The 21,449-nt window shown below is 42.5% G+C and overlaps 1 protein-coding gene across 7 annotated transcripts in view; it reads left to right on the top strand.

Moving 5' to 3' along the window:
* LOC124721404 (protein O-linked-mannose beta-1,2-N-acetylglucosaminyltransferase 1-like) overlaps positions 1–21,449 on the top strand; it is a 2,183,308-nt gene that overhangs the window by 379,564 nt on the left and 1,782,295 nt on the right. For all 7 annotated transcript variants that reach the window (XM_047246347.1, XM_047246348.1, XM_047246345.1 and 4 more), the window contains exon 3: positions 15,161–15,242. The gene's annotated coding sequence lies outside the window, so the exon portion shown is untranslated. The remainder of the gene's footprint in view (positions 1–15,160; positions 15,243–21,449) is intronic.

The raw sequence follows: 21,449 nt of genomic DNA, 5'->3' as shown, positions 1-21,449 counted from the left end.
AGTTAGTCGGATAAGACCCATAAAGAGTCAAAATAGCGGAAGTTGCAGGTACTCTACTTAAAACAGCAGATCTTTTTTTTTTTTAAAATCAGTGAAGCTGTACTATTCAGGAACTCTGATAAATTACCTGCATTTCATTTCATACATGCGCCTGTCCACGTTTGCCATCTGAGACCTAACATTATTTAGAAATGTAGTATCGGGCTGTGCCTGATAAATCATTTACCGGCGTGATTAATATTAAAGCATTGGGAATAAACTGAATATTTAATCACTTTCGGATTCGAGTTTCAATGCGGTTTTCATGCAATGTTTATGAAGGCTTGTTTTACTGAAAATTTTAGTCGATATATGTAACTGCTTTCCTCTTCCGCTTATCGCATACTGGATTGAAAACTTGCAAGTTCGTACAGTTTCAGGGAAAGCTGTCTCTTGTGTATCTGCAATTTTTCTGCTGACATTATATTAAGTCAGTATTTATAAGGGAAAGAACAGTGAGAAAACCACCCCCTCCCCCTCTCCCCACATAGTGAATCTATATACATATTTTGTCTGATTTGATCCATTATAAATGGTTTTTGAAAGCCTGCGACTGTAGATACAATAGGTTTGTTTGTAAATAAATAAATCTTCTGCTACCAGTCACGATTTATCGTGACTGGTAGCAGAAGATTTATTTATTTATAAACAAACCTATTATTACATATTTTGTATTTCTGCCGATCTGCTTCTTGGAGAAGCTTTCAGTACTTTTCCCGTCACAGCAAAGTACGCATTTAGCTTTTATCTCAGTTCATCGTTTGCAAGGAGAGTAATACAGAAACTATATGCTGCTGCAACATAGCGAGTAACTGCAACCGTACAGAGCGACTGCTTGATAGGAAATGGATCTTAGGCTCGATTTACTAAGTGTGTTCTTTTTCTTAGAAGAGCGCAGTTACATACTGACACCCCTCACTTGAGTTAGTGTGTCTTGTACGACGTCTCAAAGACTATAGACAACTTGGTGGAAAATAAATATTTCACTTGACCTTTGGAACATGTAGAGGTCACATGGCTCATGATATTGTAATCTTTACTTCGCGACGTAATAAATTTAAAACAAGTGTTCCTGTCAATTAAATGTCTTCTATTTTTAAAAACGGACTCCAGGCTTCCTTTTCTCTGATTATTATGATTTTTTTGTGCCTTGGAAGGGAAGAACATTTGATACGTGCATTTTTTAGTTGAGTATCCATGTACGCAAAGTTACACGGTTCAACTGCAGCCTCTTCATATTTCCCAAACTCCGCAAATGTTCTTCCCCCGCCCGGTGATGCACTGAAAAACATAGGATAACTTGTCATAAATATTCAGCGCATTCCGAAAGAGGAAGAAAATTTCATCGTGAAAATATAAGTCACTACAAACACCAAAAAAAGATGTTGCATCACGCCGGTTCCCAGAACTTCTGAAGATAGACTGTAGATATTGCATCACAGAGACAGCCCATTTGACTGTTCAGAGATGTCACTATACCTGCCCAAAGAGGCAGACAACCATGCATGAGCAGCGCTTATTAGACAGGCGGGGTCCGACAGCCGATCAGTTCCAGTCACTCCACCAGGAAGGAGGACGCCTCAGGTGGTCATGGAAGGCGCCGTAATGGCTTTACGATACGTGAATGCCATCCTCGGACCGATAGTGCAACCATTTCAGCAGCATAGTGGCTAGGCATTCGTCTTTATGGACGACAATTCGCATCCCCATCGCGCACATCTTGGAAATGACTTCCTTCAGGATAACGACATCGCTCGACTAGTGGCCAGAATGTTCTTCAGACATGAGCCCTATCGAAGATGCCTGGTATGGATTGGAAAGGGCTGTTTATGGACGACGTGATCCACCAACCACACTGACTGATCTACGCCGAATCATCGTTGAGGAATGGGACAATCTGAACCAACAGTGCCTTGATGAACTTGTGGATAATGTGCCACGACGAATACAGGCATGCATCAATTCAAGAGGACGTGCTACTGGGTATTAGAGGTACCAGTGTGTACAGCAATGTGGACCACTCCCTCTGAAGGTCACGCTGTATGGTGATACAACATGCAATGTGTGGCTTTCATGAGCAATGAAATGGTCGGAAATGATGTTTATGTTGATCTCTATTCCAATTTTCTGTACAGGTTCCGGAACTCTCTGAACCGAGGTGATGCAAGACTTTTTTTGATGTGTGTATATATAATGATGTAAGTTCCCTGATACAGTATACTTTTTATGTTTTTATTTTATAGTCTAATTAGTATCGAGCGCATTGATAATGGTAGATACGATATAGCCTGTGCTGGACATCACTTCTGAAAACATGCCGGCTACGATTATGACTCACAGGTGACTGAGGGTCAGTACTAACCTTGCGTCTTCTATAGACGATCTCATAACACGTTGTCCACTTGCACGGAGAAAGCTCAGGTCGCTGGATCCTGAAGCGCTGCAGGTAAATGAATAACGGGATGTAGTAAGGATTGAGTGATATCATTAAGAAAGTTCCAATGTTTGCGATGCTATGGGTATTTTTAGCTAGTAATCACTACAGACGAAAAACTGCTCTCACAGTATATCTCCACAAGGCTCATTAGCTGCACTTCGCCAAGTTGTAGAGTTAATCACAACATTCTAAAATAAGAGTCAGATATTGTGAGTATCCAGTATTTTACTATTTACAGAGGCATGTATAAAACCTCCGACGGCACGTCTTGATGTATCTTTTAAATGATACTACTACTGTTCAGCAGCTTCATATATCCTGCTAAATTATATTTGTTTGTAACTTGTCAAATCATTTTGGCAACTCCTTTGCTTTATGAAACGAATTCCATATGAACTTAAAAACACGTTCTGAACAGACCTCTTTGAATCTTTGCAGTTGATGCTACCATTTGCGGTTTAGTAAACTCGTCAGAACATCAAAACCAATTGCAAAATGACTTAGACACGACATCTGTGTGGTGCGAAAAGTGGTAATCAACTCTAAATAATGAAAAGTGTGCGGTTGCTCATATCAGTACTAAAAGAAATTCGTTAAAAGTCAATTACACGATAAAACATACAAATCTGAAGGCTGTCGATTTAACTAAATGCTTAATCGTTACAATTACTAACAGCTTAAACTGGAACTATCAGATAGACAATACCGTGAGGAAAACAAACCAAAGACAGCGTTTTATTGGCAGAACACTTAGGATATGCAACAGGTATACTTAAGAGGTTTCCTATACTACGTTTGTTCGTCCTCTGCTAAGTAATGATGTGCCCAATTGGATCCTTAGCAGACAGGACTGATGGAGGACATCGAAAAAGTCAAAAGAAAGGTAATTAGTTTCCTTACTCTCTGCTTTTCTTGTGGTCGAATACATCCAGTAATAAAATGGCTCAAATGGCTCTGAGCACTATGGGACTCAACTGCTGAGGTCATTAGTCCCCTAGAACTTAGAACTAGTTAAACCTAACTAACCTAAGGACATCACACACATCCATGCCCGAGGCAGGATTCGAACCTGCGACCGTAGCGGTCTCGCGGTTCCAGACTGCAGCGCCAGAACCGCGCGGCCACTTCGGCCGGCTCATCCAGTAATAATTTGTTATTCATGTATGTTAGTAGATATCTTTGCAATAAACAGGTGTTAACTTGGACAATTGCTTCTGTTCGTAGTTAGATGATCACACTGTTTGTTATCTCTGGTGAGGTGTCGTGGTTGTTATTAAGTGCATACACTGATCAGCCAAAACGGTACGTCCACCTCTGGCACGGATAACAGCGGAGACGCGTCGTGGCATGGAAGCAATGAGGCCTTCGTAGGTCGCTAGAGGGAATATGCACCACATCTGCACACACAACTCACCTAATTCCCGTAAATTCCAGGGAGGGAGTGATGAGCTCTGACACCACGTTTAATCACATCTCAGATGTGTTCGATCGGGTGAGTTTGTGGGTCAACACATCAACTGGAACTCGCCACTGTGTTCCTCGAACCACTCCATCACACTTCTAGTCTTGTGACATAGTACATTATCTTGTTGAAAAATGCCACTGCCGTCGGGAGACATGACCGTCATGAAGGGGTGTACGTGGTCCACAGCCAGTGTAAGATACTCCTTGGCCGTCATGGTGCCTTGTACGAGCTCCAGTGGACCCATCGATACCCCAGTGAATGTTCCCCAGAGCATAATGGAGTCGCCGCCAGATTGTCCCCATCCCGCAGTACAGGTGTCAAGCAGCTGTTCCTCTGGAAGACGACGGATTCGTGCCTTCCGTCGACATGATTTATTAGACCATGCAACACTCTGCCACTGTGCCATCATCCAGTGCCGATGGTCACTTACCCATTTCAGTCGTAGTAGCCGATGTCGTGGTGTTAACATTGGCATATGCACAGATCGTCGGCTACGGAGGCCCGTCGTTAGGAGTGTGGGGTGCATAGTGAGTTCAGACACACTTGTGCTCTGCATATCATTAATGTCTGATGTTAGTTCCACAACAGTTCTCCGCTTGTCATATTTTACCAGCCTGCCCAGCCTATGACGTCGGATATGTGTAATGAGGGGTGGGCTATCACAATCTGCCCTGGCCAAAGATAGATGGGGCGCCTTCCTCATTCTACACACGTACAGCACGCTCACTGATAGTACAAGCACCGTGCGTGTGTCTGACTGGTAGTCATTCATCACCAGGTGACGCTGCTGTCGCCTGGATGGGTTTATATCGAGAGCAGTTCGGTGTTCATAACGTTCTGGCTGATCAGTGTATGAGACCACGCCGAGAGATGTATCGGCCAGTCCAGCCGATGTGGATAATTCTCATCTCCACAGGAGTGTGTCAAAGACCCAGCTGTACACTCACAATACTGTGAAAAGCAATACTATGAATAAGAACGTAGGTTTCCGCGGCCGGGTCATAGTATTATGCCGCGTCATTGCTAAAAACTAACAACGTTAATAAACTAAAACTGACGTTTCGGCCGAATTGCAACGGCCTTCCTCAGGGCACGACTGGTTTTGCATGGGGATAGGTGCTTCTATTTATTACAGACCATCGATGTCTGACGTCACTGTTGTAAAACTTTTAATTGGCCCTGTAATATGATTGGCTACTCATGACGTAAGGGAAGATGGAAAGAAAGAGGCTATTCGTGGATGTCCATGTCGTCAACGATTGGTAGCTGTCCGCCAATCAGCGTTCCGCTTCTGGTCGGAAAGTTTGCTTCCTGGTGTGCGCGCAAGTGGACTGACAGTTGCTCTACAGCTATTTGTGAAGATACGTCCGTGTCCCGTGTAGCTTCTGCCCCGCGACCGCTCGCGGCCCGTTGGACTGGGTTGGCCGGCAGCCAGGACGCCGGGAGTTTGTAGCCGTCTTCTCTGTTGTTGTTGTCAGGCTGTTTAATAATTTTGATCGCCTCCCGTATTTTGCGGTCTCGCATCCACGATTCTTTCGCCAGTACTCGGGCCTCCTGGAACCTGATAGGTTGTCGAAAATCACGGTGGTGTTCCGCTAACGCCGATTTGTTATGTTGTTGTAATCGTACATAGCGTTCGTGTTCTGCCACTCGTCAGCTGACAGGTCTCCCTGTTTCTCCCATGCAGGCAGCTCCGCACTCACAACATAGATCGTAAACACCTGCAGTGTTAAGAATGTTGACTATATACATAGTGGAACCTGTCATTTCGTGGATCCTGTGATTGCTTCGAAAAATCGGTTTGAAACCTCGTCGGCGGAGGACGTTGCCTAGCCGTTCACTGACCCGTTTTACGTATGATAAGTGTACCAGTGGAAGCTTCTCTTCTTTGCCTTCTTCTCGTGTTCTGTTCCCTTTGGTTTTAGCTACCTTTTTTATGATTTTGTCATCATAGCCGTTGGCACGAAACGTGTGTTGTAGCTCCTTTAATTCTTCTTTGATTTTATTTTCATCGCTTATCCGGTAGGCTCGGTCAGTTAACGTGTGCAGGACAGAATACTTGAGCTGGGTAGTGGTGGCCCTCCGTGTGCAGATACCGATTAGTGTGCGTTGGTTTCCGGTACACTTTGTGTCCCAGTTTACCTTCGGCAGCTCTGTATACTTCCACATCCAGAAATGGCAAGGAACCATTGTTTTCGGACTCATGTGTGAACTTTATATTTTTGTGCCGGCTATTTAAGTGCTGGAGAAAGTTTCCCAATTCCGTTTCACCGTGAGGCCAGATAACGGCCGGCCGGTGTGGCCGAGCGGTTCTGGGCGCTACAGTCTGGAACCGCGCGACCGCTACGGTCGCAGGTTCGAATCCTGCCTCGGGCATGGATGTGTGTGATGTCCTTAGGTTAGTTAGGTTTAAGTAGTTCTAAGTTCTAGGGGACTGATGACCTCAGATGTTAAGTCCCATAGTGCTCAGAGCCATTTGAACCATTTGAACCCATTGCCACTCCATCTAACTGTTCGCAATATTTTCCCGGCCAGGTGAAGTACGTAGATGACAGGCATAAGCGCACCAGATCGCACATATCTGGTGAGATCCGATCCTGTAGAATGCGCACAGTCTCCTCAACAGGAAAGTTAGTGAAGAGAGATTTGATGTCAAAACTGACCATAATGTCTGATGGCTTTATTCGCTGTTGTTAGTTTGTAGGAATGACGCGGCATAATACCCAGAAGAATTTTAATCACCAATCGTATGAAGTTCATCAACAAAACTTCAGCTGAAAAGCTTGATTGATTTGCGAGTTCCACGATTGAATGATAATTTTTTTTAATCCTTTGAGTTTTGCATAATTTTCATATATGCACCCTAGAGATTTTGAAATTCTCAAAGTCATGTACAAGTACTGTTGTACTACATGGGTTTAGAGTAACTTTGAACCACTTAAAATGTTTATTAGTGGGAATGCTGGAAGATCAGTATAAATATAAGTTCAGTACCATGGTTGTTACAGTGACGTATTTTTGCGTCTGTTCCTGTAATACCGAAACATTTCGTTCGAGAAACGAGACTTAATAAATAAAGAACGCTGAAAAGAAATTAAGAAACGAGAACGTGGTGATAGTACTGAGATAATGAATAATGCTGATTACGCTACTCACACATCTCAGATTGGTTTTACCCTATCGAAATCGTGCTGGGGCGCTTTGACAGAAACTGGCACCCTGTGAAACGAAGCACGGGTGCAAGCTTTCCACCCGCTGCTGAAAACCTGACACTGGTTAGCGGTGACAGGCAGAGATAATCGCGAGCGCTTACAACTGGCGGCCGACGTCCGGCGTCCATGTGTCGGGCTGTTCGTAGCTGTCCGTCGACGCGTCGCTTCCAGGCGCGCCGCACCGTCCCCTACGCACGACAGGGTGACGGTACGGTAGGCCAGCTTCCAGTGTGGCGCCGTGAATTGTTCACAATGCGTCCATGTCGCCGACAGGGCGTGGTGCGGCACAAGAAATGGGCGTTCCGCCCAGTTAACTTTCAATGCTTGTGGCCCCCGCACAGTCAAAGCGTCAGCGCTCGTATCCCACCGCCCACAGTGCACTCACCTCGACTACTGTTACCTTGTCAAATATTCAGGGAACTAAGAACCACTCTGAAAGGAGCATATCACAGAATAGGCATTCTGTTTTATAAATAGTCAGCTCGCACTAGTATCTGTCAGTTACAAACTATTAGAAATTAATTCCCATCTTCGTACTTCAGGAAAGTGTTTGTATGCCGAAACCCCTTACTTTTAAATAAAAAGTAAATAAAAAACGGCAGTTTGTGGAGAAGAAAATGGGTACTGTGGTTATTACATAGAGATTGTATACAGTGCATTATCTGATCAAAAGTATCCGAAGATCGCTATGTAGTGCGAAATTGATCATTATAGGTGGTGTTACGATATGGGGACGGTTTTCACGGTTAGGGTGTGGCCCATTTATTGCACTTAGGAAAATGGTAAATGTGGAAGAATATGAACACATTTTACAGCTTTGTGTACTGAGTACAGAAGAGAAACTGTTCGGAAATGGTAATAGATTGAATCAGCATGACAACGTACCCTGTCTTAAAGCAGTATTATTGAGCCAATGGTTGGTTCACAATAACATTTCTGAAATGGGCTCGCCCGCCTATAGTCCCGACGTGCACCCAATGCAACACCTTTGGGAAGAGTTACAACATAGACTTCTCTCCAGACCCCAGCGTCCAGCACCACTACCTTCTCCAGTTTCGGCTCCGGAGGAAGAGTGGACTGCTATTCCCCCAGAGACATTGACACACATCGTTGAAGTATCCCCAGCAGAGATGAAGCTGCAATAAAGGCGAACAGTGGACACTACATTCCTCATTTGAAAGAAATACACAAATCTCAGCGGAATGGTTCTGTCAATACAAATACGGCCATTTGATGATGGGCCCCGTCTCAAACTATTTATGAAAAAAGAAATAAAAACTTTAACATACCGTTTGTGGCTTCGCTCACGTTTTTTTAAACTCTTTCCTCATTTATTTCTTCTTAGCCTTAGTGCTTGGCTGGTGCAGGTTCCGTTTATGGTCATGTCTTTCTTCACTTTTGCAGGTCGAACACATTACAGCGTCTGACATTAAAGATTTCCGTTTCATCGCTAAGCTTCCTAAGTCAATATCCATTGGATTGTCCACGTCGCGAGGTTCCTCCTGGATCATCCTAGAAGATGATCTTTGCCATCAACCACTCACATAACATAGGATTACCATCAAAGATTTGATTCTCAAATCATCCCAGTAATTGATACGAATGCTGATGCAAAACGTTGTGCTGAATATTTCAAGCAGTGTCGGAAAGCTAGAAAATTCCAGTGACTGAGGAAAAATCTCAAGGGGCTCCGACAGGGTTCAATTTTGGGTCCATTCTTATTTCCTCTTTTTGTAGTGTTGGCAGAAGAGCCAACACTGTTTTTCTAGAGGAGGCCGAAATGCACGCGTTTAATTACACGCTGACTGGCGTGAGGTCTGGAACAGGTCAATATCTTGAGAATTGCAAATAAAGTAAGTAGTTGATATAATACTTAACTTTAATCCACAATTGCAGAACATCTCTCTTGATGATACATGCTTCATATAATAAATATCAATTGAATACGGCGCCTTGCTAGGTCGTAGCAAATGTAACTGATGGCTATGCTAACTATCGTCTCGGCAAATGAGAGCGTATTTGTCAGTGAACCATTGCTATGAACGTCGGCTGTACAACTGGGGCGAGTGCTAGTACGTCTCTCTAGACCTGCCGTGTGGTGGCGCTCGGTCTGTTATCACTGAGTGGCGACACGCGGGTCCGACGTATACTAATGGACCGCGGCCGATTTAAAGGCTACCACCTAGCAAGTGTGGTGTCTGGCGGTGACACCACACCTCTAAATGTGAATGGCCTTCCACTTAGCATTCAACAACAAAATTGGTACTTTCAGCAGACGATGGTGTAATGATAAATACCTTTAGTGAGAGAGCAACAGAAGAGTTGGTAAATGATATTTTCCGAAGAATTATAAAATGGTTTTCTGGAACTGGACGCTCCCTAAATTAGAAAAAGAAACACTATACTCAGTTGTGTACAACAAATAGACTCATACCAACAATCGATGTAGCACATGAGCAGAAGTCAGTAAGTAGGGCAGAACACTCCAAATTTTTTTGGTGTAAATCTCAATGAAAACTTGAACTGGAAGAACATTACTACTGAGCTTCTCAAACACCTAATTTCAGCTACTTTTGCTCTTCGTATAATTCCAATCTTAGAAAAAAACGTATCAACCTCCTGACATATTTTGCATACTTAGTAATGTCTTTCGGAATTATATTCTGTGGTAACTTATCACTTAGAAAAAAAGTATTTATTGCACAAAGGCTAGTGGTAAGAATATGTGATGTATCACCCAATGACGTTATGTAGGTACCTCTTCAAGGAGCGTGGCATTTGAACTGCGCCATCACAATAGATATATTCGTAAATGAAATTTGACGTAAATGAACTATCACAATTTGAGAAGAAGGATGATGTCCGTATATACAACACTAAATGGAAAAATCATCTTTATTACCTATTGTTAAAGGTGTCAGTGGCTCAGAAAGGAGTTCCATTGCAGCAACAAAAATTTTGTTTATTTGCCCAATAACATAAAACGTCTGACAGGTAGCGAAGCAAGTTTTAAATCTAATTTAAAATAATTTCTCCTGGACAACTCCTTCTGCTCCACTGACGAATTTCTAATCAGAACTGGTAGCCAGAAAAAAATGTGTTGTTGTATCAGCTGGACTAAAAATTGTAATGTGTTCATTAACGTAAACACTAATCATATACACATATTCCATTCATTTACTCGTTCCACATCATTTCGAAAAAATAAATGTTCAAATGATGTATCGAATACATAACTAAGTAACATGTACTCTCTCACAGCGAAGAACAGAAATATTATCTCCGTCCTTGATTTCTCATTGCCGGCCGAAGTGGCCGTGCGGTTAAAGGCGCTGCAGTCTGGAACCGCAAGACCGCTACGGTTGCAGGTTCGAATCCTGCCTCGGGCATGGATGTGTGTGATGTCCTTAGGTTAGTTAGGTTTAACTAGTTCTAAGTTCTAGGGGACTAATGACCTCAGCAGTTGAGTCCCATAGTGCTCAGAGCCATTTGAATCATTTTTGATTTCTCATTCTATATTGAGAGAGGTCAGTATTTGTCGAAGAACCGCTTTTGGCGGGACAACGATTTATTAACCTTAAACGTTCAAATGATGGGTGTTCGCTTGTCATGCTTAAGTGGTGAATACTAACGTTCACTGTGCTGTCAGAATATTCGCGGAAAAATGGTTATTCTGCAGATGGTGCAGTGCCTGAGTATTCTTTGTCTCTAAAAATCGGAGCTATTCAGTCCCGTTCAGCGTAGCCAGCGACGTGTGGTTGCAGAATTTATACCAAGCACTCAGTTTTCTGGCCTGGCTGTCACATGTGGCTGCATAATTCATAGCAGTCATCAGTTTTCTGAATGAGTGCCGGCTGTGCGGCCGCTTCCGGCGCCAACGGTGTAAGTGACGGAGCAGTGTTCCACGTAACCTGAGTTAGCTGAGAGCTATGCTGCGACCGCGTCTCAATTATTTGGGCGGCTCTGCGTTCCTCATTGACGTGCGCTCGTCCGCCCACGTCTGTAAACCGACCGCCGCTGAATGCTGCATGCTGGGTACGCTTTTATCTGGACTTTTCTTCCCCGTCGCAACTATCGACAAGTAAAAGCACCATTGCTATTATGCAGCGCCTCCACTTGTCCGGCAGGTGAGTGACTGTACTCTGTGTGACGTACGAATCTTGGTCCCTGCACGTTCTGGCTTCGGACACTGATCACTCTAACTTTGTCACTGTCAGTTACGTAGCTGTCGATTCTCCTGTTTCGGAGGGCACCTGAAAAGACTGTAGCACGAAATAAGTTACGCGCTGGCCATTTCTGTTTCACTTTGGCTCAGAAAGAGTTGGCGACAGGAGGGGCATTCGTCCACCCTCTGACATTAACAATCCCACATCCGATAATTAACATGCTGACCCCCGTGGATATACGGGATAATTGCAAATGCAAAAGAAGACCAACGAAGATGTGAAGTTCTGAACACTCATCCAGACTCATGACTCTCCTCTCGCCAGGACCCCACCGTCAACAAAATTCCTCTGCCCCTGTGGTTGTGCATGCTGCAAATTTTCCTCCAGAATAATATGCACCGATAATTAGTCTCTAGACTGACTCGGAGTGCATCAGTACATGATAGAGCCTCAGTCTTTCATATTCGTTGTCGATGTTAGGTAAGGAAGGAGAGAAACACAGTAATCAGTCGCAACCCCATAAATTTTTATTACTTTTGCATCTCTAGATTTCGACTAGATATAGCCATCTTCAGTGCTAAAACGGAACTTACAGACTCAGAATTAATTTACTTTACATAAAACAATAAGCAAAACACCATGTTATGCAAGAGCAGTTAGCCACTCTGGTCAGGATATCATCTGAGCTACAATCCAACAAACTCGCTGCAGTACATGGCACCATACAGCCCTACTGGTGTAGAGGCAGAAGGAAACTGAGGTGGTTGTTTAGAGCAAGTACAGTAGCCTTAGTTTACGTCAGGTAGTGCTAGTTGTGTTGGTTTGGAGAAGAGACCAAGCAGCGAGGTCATCGGTCTCATAGCAGCGTTAGTAAAGTCCTCTGTGTTACAAATTAATTAACAAAGTGTCATTTCAATATAGTAGTTTAAAACACTTTTTTAAATATCTAAAATCAACAAGCATATTTGCGTATCATCAAGAACCGAGTGAGGTGGCGCAGTGGTTACCACACTGGACTCCCATTCGGGAGGACGACTGTTCGAACCTGCGTCCGACCACCCTGATTTAGGTTTTCCGGCATTTCCCTAAATCGCTTCAGGCAAATGCCAGGATGAGTCCTTTGAAAGGGCACAGCCGACTTCCTTCCCCAGTCTTCCCTAATCCAATGGTACCGATGACCACGCTGTTTGGTCCCCTCCCCCAAACTAACCAACCATATCATCAAGAAATGTCAACTTATAACTGGCTTGCTCATATCTTAGTGGTGAAACCGTCCATCAAAACGTATGCAAAGGATCATTAGTAGGATCACACAACTGTCTTATATAAAATTGTTACATCACTTTAGAAATATAAATTAACAAATTAAAAAGATTTTCTTGAAAATCACTTTGATAAAATACAGTTACAAACCAGTCTGAAATTCATATCATAATGGGTAAGTGATCCACAAAATATTTAATATAAAATAAATATAGAAGTCCTTATAAACAATTTTTATAAAGAACTGTTAACAGCATAGTAAAGTAATGAAGATGATCATCGAAACACTGATTTAACCAGGTATATTTAACAAAACATAAACGCCCTCTGTTTACGTAAAATTTTATATATAAACGTATGACGTAGCTCCATCTGCGTTACGCTCTTTGCTGAAAGACAAAAAAACAAACTACCGTTATACCTAGCCTTTAAGGCTAGAAAATCAATGATGATTTACTTGTTTGGTGGTAAAATAGATGTAGCATTGGACAGTACCAGCAAAATGGAAGATGAAACGATCAACCAACAATCATAATCTGGGTTCTCTCATACTAACTTGCCAAGTGTTGTCTTTTTAAAGGTAGACCTAAATTCCCATATTAGAACGATACTGGGTCGTGACGTCCTTTTCCCTGAAGGAGGAAATCGTCGAAGAGCCCAAAAAAATGGCTGCTTTTCACCAACACCTGCTCATTGAGCAGATGAACGCCAGATGACCTCAGATGACAGTACATCTCTATCTCCTCCAGGACGTCCATGAATCTGCCTGTCTCAGCTTCGTGCAACAACTTGGCACCCGACCTCAGAAGGGGGAAGGCGTGGCAAGTCTCAGCCAGGTGGGTAGCGAAATGGATCTGTGAACTATATCCCACCTATCCAAAGCTACATGTTCCTTAAACCTGATTTCAAGTTTTCTACCTGTCTGTCCCACTTAACAGGCGTCGCAGTCTGGACATTCCGTTCTGTGCAAACCCGATTCATGGTGGATATTTCTTTTGTCAGTGCCATGAACCAAAATACGTCCAAGGCTGTTTGTAGCTGAGAAGGAAACTTTTATGTTTTGTTTTTTGAAAACCGATGGCATTTTTGTGCTGAAAGTGGCATAGTACGGCAAGCAAATGTATTTGTTATCTGTATACTCCATTTTATTGCTACCTGCGATTTCTCTCAGGTTTTTCTTTTCAGTTAGTTCCTTTATCGAGCCAAAGTTGATATTAGGTAAGTCTGCAGGCAATCGTAGCCATTTTCATTAATAGAAAATATAGGCATACTCATAATCTCTTCTCGTCGAAGTTCTTGATTGCTCCAAATTGTGATCCCTTTGCTGGGATCTTCTTCACGGCTGCACTGGTGTCCCTGGATGGCAGGGTGGCTTGTCGACCATTGATGAACTTTGAAGAGGATTATGCAGCAGTCTAACAATTCAGAAGATTTTATCGTCAATTCTCGATGCTGTTGACTTCGCAAGAAATGGGTCAGTCTTTACACTGCCTTGAGCGGCACACACATTCATGTATTGTGGCATACAAGTGGATTGCCGTGGGCCTTACAAACAGCTTATCCGGGAACTGCTATTCCTGAGCAGCTGTCAGCTCTACAATCTATTGTCATGCACTCTAAGGTTAGGTATCCACGTATAGGATGGTTATTCTTGGTCCCCTTTCTACTGACCTACAAATATTACTAGGATCTCATGACGGTCTTTAAAGACTATAAATGACAAGTCTGTGACAGGCAGATTCGAAGCCACTGAGCCGGCGGTGAGTCTCTTATCTTACTGAAGGCATCCTAGACGTTTTGACTGCAAAAATGGGTGCAAACGTCGTGTTCGTGGCGTCATTTCATAAATGTCACAAAGAGATTGCATGTGCTCAAACCTACAGGGCAAACGTGATTGATATTGTGGATCTACGACATCGATTTTCGTTTTCCATGAATCAGGTGTCAATTTAAGGCAAGGAATGCTCCACTCTTATACTAAGAATAACGTTGCGGCTTGCCAATTAATTACGACAGTAAGGTATTTTGATAGTTTGCATTTTCACTTTTCACACGCCTTTACCTACCCATCCACCCCCTTCCATACATACTGATTCCTTTTATAAACCCATACACCCCTGACCCTTTCGCATACACAATCGCCCTTACACATAGCAACCTACCCCTTTGCATAACAACGTCCATTCATCTCTTTTCATACGTATCTGCTCGTTTAGATAACTACTACCACTCACACCTTTACATACTCGACTTTCTTTCTGCACTCGTGTCTTCCTCTGCTGTTTTCACGTAAATCAAATTAAACGTCTGACCTGTGTTTGTGTCCATTAGGATTACAGATATCGAATTTTCGTTGTGTGACATGTCCGTATCTTGAGAGGCTTAAGAACTAGCTTTCGTGGACAACTAAAATGTTTTAACATTTTCACTACGTTTGCACTTCGCGTGAATTGTGTGTCTAACATGAGCTTGTCACTCTGAGTAATAACGAAAGGCTGTAAATATGTTTAGAGCAAATAAGAATTAATTACTTTCCTGTATCAGTTAGTGAAAACAGGGAAATTTTGTTTTGTTCCAGATTTTACGCCTCACCTTTCTGCTAGAGTGCATGTGATTCCGATATTTGCTGCAAGTTCGTCTCACATCAAAAGCTGATCCAAGTAAGTTTCGCTTATCAATTTCTGCGCCATTATTTAGTTGTATGAGCAGTATGTGATCCCATGAATACAAAGACTGTTTGCTTGGTTATCAAACATTACTTTTAGTTACTGTTCACGATATGTTCAACACCCTGAGATTTATTTTCAGAAATTATATAGCTAAATGTATGTTGCATATTTTGTTTCAGCATTAGAGCGTAATTTCAATTCGATTTTATTTTATTCTGTTGATGTTGGAGCCTTCCGAACGCTTTCTTTTGTTTGGCTGTGTCTCAGTTTTAAGAACTTCTCAACAACTACATTGGCAAATAGTTTTTCTTTCAAACTATATGTAGATATATGGGGATGTACGGCCGCCTGGTGCAAATATTTCTATTTGACTCCGTTTCAGCGATTTGTGCGTCTTTGTGATGAAGATAAGATGAAGTGACAAGGGCTACACAACCACCCACTGACCGAACGAATAAAATCTCAGACCCGTGCCACAGTCTAATCTGAGATCTCGTGATCGAGTGGCAACGAACCTAACCACTACACCACCAGCTGCAGACTTTAAGTATAGATATGGGTCAAAAATCGGGATTTCGTGTGAGAGTTTCACTTGAATGCACCGGTGTGACTGTTGTATCTATTCCTGAAATGTTTGTTACTTTTTCCAAATAATGTTTGTAATGAAAAGATGATTTTTTTATGCACATGAGGTTTTGTTCGAGTTTATATATACCGGTACCTCGTGCCTAAGTTTTCATTTCTTTTTTGTAAGGTGAATAAGAAATTCTTAAATTGTATACACTAAACGGATTTCCGATATTTTGGGACATGTTCTACATAGGGTGATGGAGTTGCCCCTTCCACTGTAGTTTTATGCAACCCGCAGTGATATATCTGGCCTTCAAAAACCACGCGCGAGATTTTCATATTATTTCGCTCGCTATGCACAAACTAAAAAGCCGAAAAGTTAACAGGCCCTTTCCTTTAGGAAATTTAATGTAGTTAAATTCTGTACCGGGATACGTTGTCACTAGAGGCCGTAGTTTTAGAGTTATTCAAGAAAAATGTACAAAATTGACTTTCAAATGCATCCCCAGTCCTCACTCAAATCACACCGATCAGGCCTTCTCGTTTGTTGTTCATGGCACTCCCTCCCAGCACTGTATCAAAATTTGTGACTGCACGATTTATTTCCCACATTCGATCTGGTTTGGTTTTCATTGACGGGCATTATTACGCCACATTGATACTCGAGTACTTACAAGTTATAAAATTGACGTTTGTGTATATTTTACCTAACAGTGCTGTAAATTTTAACAGGATAAAATAGACTGTTGCATGGTTGTATTCGTCATTCCTTCTTACTACGAAATTACTGTACTTGTAATGGTTAAGTTTGGATCGAATTGTCATCGTAATTAGTTTTCGTGTAACGCTTAAATAAGTCGTATTTCATTCATTACCCTCACGGGTATGTTTAAATTAATATTGTTAACGAAATATCCGACTGTGATGTTGCCATAATAGCCCAATAAATAGACCAAAAAAGATAAAATATCGGAAAAAGTACGCGCAGCCGGAAATGTTTGTGTAGTTGTAGGAGGGAGTGGCATGAACTAGATACTAGAAAGCCAGATGGGTAAGGATGGAGTATGGAGGTGTAAGTGCGTTTGAAGGTCACTTTCGTACGTTTTCATTGTATAACTTGAAAACCGTGGCCTCAAGCGAGAACGTATCACAGCACAAAAATTTAACTACATCATATTTCCCACAAAAAAGGTCATTTTCATTTTTCCTGTAGGACTAATAGTTTGAGCGTAGCGAGAGAGTGAATATGAAAATTTCTCACGTGGTTTTTAAAGGCCAACTGTAACATTGCGGGTTGCATAAAATTAGAACGGTAGGGTTAGTTGACTTACTCTGTATATATAGTGTGGATGCTGTTGCTACTGTATCTGAGTTTGCTTTGAGTACAAACTTCTTTTTCTGTAGATAATAATCAAACGAAAAGTAATGCATAGCCAGTGTGGTTCCTCACGCAGGTCATGTTCGATGTGAGGGTCTATAAGCAATATATTTTGGTAGTGATGGATAGTAAGAAGTGCCAGGAATTTTGGTGACAGCGGATTTGCTTTTCCTGAATTCTTCTTGCAGATTATTAAAGATATTAAATATGACGCGTTTGTCTTGTTACCCCGTACATCAGCTGTAGTGTATTATCATTGTAGCACTTGTAATGAATTATTTTTTTACTGGGTTGCTGCGACAACCTACAATTCTTCTGCACGAAGTCTTAAAATACGCGACGGTTATTGTGCTTGCTATATTTGAGCCAGTATCTTATTACATTTTGTTACTGAAAGTGAAGTAGATCTAAACAAGAAATAATTCGACCAATTCAGTATTCTAACTTCTGGTATGGACAATTACATTTAATTAGGCTATCTTTTATAACAGCACAGTATTGCACTCTGAGCGTGTTAGTATACAGGATACCAATATCAAATGAAATCATTTGGTACGCCGACGTTTCGGGGGCCTGTTGTGCGACATACGTAAAAGCGAGTGGCAATTCGCTGAATTGGACCTGATATTCCTTTTGGTTGATAGCGAAGTGTCTTGATCCAAATTCTATGGTTTTCCCGCTGTGGGCCCAGCTGAAGCAGTTGTACCATAACAACCAAACGGAGAGTATGTCCGAGCTCAAAGAACTGCTCCATACAACTGGGACTACGAATGGTACTGACAGACTGCAGGATGTTCGCAGTAGCATGATTCATCGTTCGGAAGCATGTATTTCCGCCAGCGTAACTGATGTCATACACCGTTTGTAAATCGAAGCAAATTTTTCGGTGGATTTCACTGCAGCCAAAACATTATGGCCTCTGCTCACCGTGACGTTGGATGCCGCCTGGTGGCGTTGCGGGCACTTGATGTGATAACAAAAGTATTTAAGCGGAGCAGACACAAAGCACCCTAGAGAAGATACTGGGAGCAAATGGGGAAGGCCATTGAGATAAGCGATTTTCACAAAGAGCACAATATTATTACGCAGAGACTGTGAACGAATATCTCAAAAACGGCGAAGGTGGTCGAATGTTCACATGCTACGGTCGTGAGCATCTAGACCTACGGACAGAGGCAGGACACTGACACTGCCAATAGGCGCTAAGTGGTTGGACGTCCACGACTCTGCTTGGTAAAGTAGGATCGATGGTCACCTGTGGCATCTCTGCTGAGAGAGCATAATACTGGTGCACGCACAGGTGTTTCGGTGCACCCCACCCATCGTACGTTGTTGAACATGGAGCTCCACAGCAGATCGCCCCTACGCGTTCACATGTTGACCCAATGACATCGTCAATTACGACCGAAATAGGCATGGGACCATCAGGATTCGACCGTCGATCAATAGAAACGTGTCGATTCTTCTGGTGAGTCACATTTTTGCTTCACTAGGTCGATGGTCGTCTCCCCAAATGCCGTCATGGAGGTGAAAGGCGGATGGAAACGTGCAGCGCACCACAGACACAGACTGGTGGGTGCAGTGTTATCCTATGGAAGACATTCTCCCGCGCTTGTATGGGACCTGTGATAGTAATCGAAGATACGCTGACAACTGCGAACCACCTGCATCTCTTCATGCTTGATGTCTTCGCCGAAGGTGATGTCTTCTTTCAGCAGTAAAATTTTCCGTGTCTCGGAGCCGGAACCGTGCTACAGTGGTTTGAGAAGCATTGCAGTGAACTCTCATTGATACCTCGGAGATCAAATTCGCCCGATGTAAATCTTATGGAACCCATCTGAGTCGCTATCTGGCGCCGTCATCGCGGACGCAGATCGGCGGCCCTCTATTTACGCGAATTACATGACCTGAGTGTAGACGACTAATGCCACACACCTCCACGCACCTACCAACAAACTGTCGGATCCCTGTGAAGCAGAATCAGTGATGTACTTCGTTTCAAAGATGGACAAACTAGCTATTAAGGAATTGGTCATAACGTTTTGGGTCATCAGTGTAACTACTAATGTGGTTGTAATTGCATCGAACTTTGTTCGTCCACTTAAATACGAGCATACGGTTTGATAGAAGGATTGATCATTAGCAAGGTAATGTTCAGTTCCAAAATCTGTACACAGTGTCTTTACACTGAAAACCACAAAACAGTACAGTTAAAGGAACTGACTGGCTTCAAACACTGGCTCATTGGCAGTAGGATTCATAAGTTCACCATTCAAGTACGACGGTAAGGGTGTTGGTGAGGCTTGATATTAAACTAAACCACGCTTTCCTTTCTGTAGTAGTGCCATATAACATGCTTAGTGACGTATTCTCGTAAAAGATGAATCGTACGACCTTTTGAAAAATAGCATTTTGTTTTTAAAATTCAGTACAGCGTAGCATTGTGAAGAGCTAACATATGAACAATAACGACAATATGCTTTTGACTAATTTCTTAAGATGAACTTCTTTTTGAATTAATTGTATGCCAGATGGAAGAAGACTACGATTCGGAAAAGAAGCCTGTTACCACCAGACACTACCATATAATACCTAGAACATCGCGTGTGTAAGCCGTTTGTGCGTTAATTTAGGTAAATTCACCTGATGATGGAAGTATAATCTACCTAAACTCTTGAAATAAAGATAAGTGTCAGTTACAGTTATTTGTTTGTTTCAATTGATACTCGTAAGTCAAGGTTAGGCCCAACCTAAAGGTTCCTTCTGAAGAATGATCGATTATATGCTAGTAACTATTCTGAAACGAGAGTGGTTCGGTGTGTAGGGTAGTAGTAATAGTAGCAGTAGTAATAGTAGTACTGGTGTAAAAGCGACGGAATCTCGTACAGAAACAGGCGTAATATCTTAGATGCATCTGAAACCACGTGCAGTGTGGACAAAGCTGGACGTAATAGTAGAGCGTGATGATGAGGGAGTGCGGGCACTGGCTGCGACGAACCAATTGAGTGGGAGAATGTGAGTGATAGGCGCGGCTATTGAGCGGATTTAATCCCGGGTGGGACGGTAGCCTCAGGCGTGACAGCAGACAGCGCGATCGTGCCAAATTGGCGGATCAGCAGAATCAAATGACGGCCTGTGATTTGAATACGCAAAAGTTCGCACTCTCTTGTTCCACCAGTCTGCACGTGCAGATTAAAATTTAACCTTTGTGATCCGAATAATTTCCGCACGGGGGATCGCAATGAACACGTGGTCGCCTTCTTTTGTGAGCAAACAGGTGGCACCGCGTGTTTTCAGTTTTCATCGTTCCCCGTCACCGTCTTCCTTAACTTACTAGCAACGTCAGACTACAGTATTTGTACGACAGCTCTGTACACTTAGCAAGAGCTTTCTTTACTGAACATTAAACTTGTCTCAAACCAACACATAAAGACAATGTACGATGTTTCCGGATTAATACGTATGATTGTTAGTAATACTTAAAAAAGTAATTATTTGTGAATATTAATAACAGTACTGGGAACTTCTCTGGCTATATGTTTTAGGTACTTAACTGTTAACAAATCAATCCGTGCCGGCCGGTGTGACAGAGAGGTTCTAGACGCTTCAGTCTGGAACCGCGCGACCGCTACTGTCGCAGGTTCGAATCTTGTCTTGGGCATGGATGTGTGTGACGTCCTTAGGTTAGTTAGGTTTAAGTAGTTTGAGCCATTTGAGCCATTTTGGAGGAAGGGAAAGAAATTGAGATAATCTTCCCAGTGAGTTTAGTGTTTTCAAATGGCTCTGAGCACTATGGGACTTAACATTTAAGGTCATCAGTCCCCTAGACTTAGAACTACTTAAATCTAACTACCCTAAGGACATGACACATATCCATGCCCGAGGCAGTATTTTCATTGATAATTCCTTACTTACGGGTATAATGACGTTTCCTCGAAAGGAGTTCAAAAATTTGGATCCAAAATTGATGCTATTGATGAACGGTGAGTGACTTGTTATTTTTCTTTTATGATCACTGTCCATATTTGTTATGTATTTGATTTCTCACTTTCATAGACTTAGTTTTATTTTTATCTTAATATAAAAATTTCTTACAAGTAGTTGGTGATGTGATATGACATTACACATGGCCGCAATATCTAGGTATGTTTGGCAATACAGTGTTTTCAAGGTGCCATCATACCTAACATGTTTGGGGTACTTGGGCTTAAAACTCCAGGGACTCAGTGGTCGGCGATCCCCATCAAAAG

The sequence above is a fragment of the Schistocerca piceifrons genome, chromosome X, assembly GCF_021461385.2.
Source record: "Schistocerca piceifrons isolate TAMUIC-IGC-003096 chromosome X, iqSchPice1.1, whole genome shotgun sequence".
NCBI lineage: Eukaryota > Metazoa > Arthropoda > Insecta > Orthoptera > Acrididae > Schistocerca > Schistocerca piceifrons.
Note: the sequence above shows the minus strand (reverse complement) of the source record. Positions and strands in the feature narration are given on the sequence as shown.